Source organism: Cryptotermes secundus, unplaced genomic scaffold (genome assembly GCF_002891405.2).
Source record: "Cryptotermes secundus unplaced genomic scaffold, Csec_1.0 scaffold526, whole genome shotgun sequence".
Classification (NCBI taxonomy): Eukaryota; Metazoa; Arthropoda; class Insecta; order Blattodea; family Kalotermitidae; genus Cryptotermes; species Cryptotermes secundus.
The window spans coordinates 674,176-674,699 of NW_019721013.1; positions in this window are offsets into that span (position 1 = coordinate 674,176).

Sequence of the window (524 nt, forward strand, 5' to 3'; positions counted from 1 at the left end):
TAGAGGGTAAAGAGCAGTATCGTGTTGAAATCTCAAATAGGTTTGCGGCTTTGGAAAACTTAGACACTGAGGTGGATGTTATTAAAGCTTGGGAAACTATTAAAAATAATATCAAAATTTATGTCAAGGAGAGTCTAGGTTATTATGAACTGAAGAAGCATAAGCCACGTTTCGATGAAGGATGCTCAGAATTATTCGACCAAAGTAAACAAGCCAAATTTAAGTGGTTACAGGATCCAAGATAAATAAATGGGGATAATCTGAACAATATAAGACGCGAAACCAGCAGACATTTCAGGAACAAAAAGAGGGAATATCTGAAAGACAAAATTTATGAGCAGTGAGCAGGAAGAACAAGAACATTAGAGACCTGTATACAGGAATAAACGACTTTAAGAAGGGGTTACCAATCTAAAAGTAACATAGTGAAGGATGAAAACGGTGATCTGCTTGCAGATTCCAACAAAATTTGAATATATGGAAAAACTACCTCTCTCAGTTATTGAATGTACATAGGGTCAGTG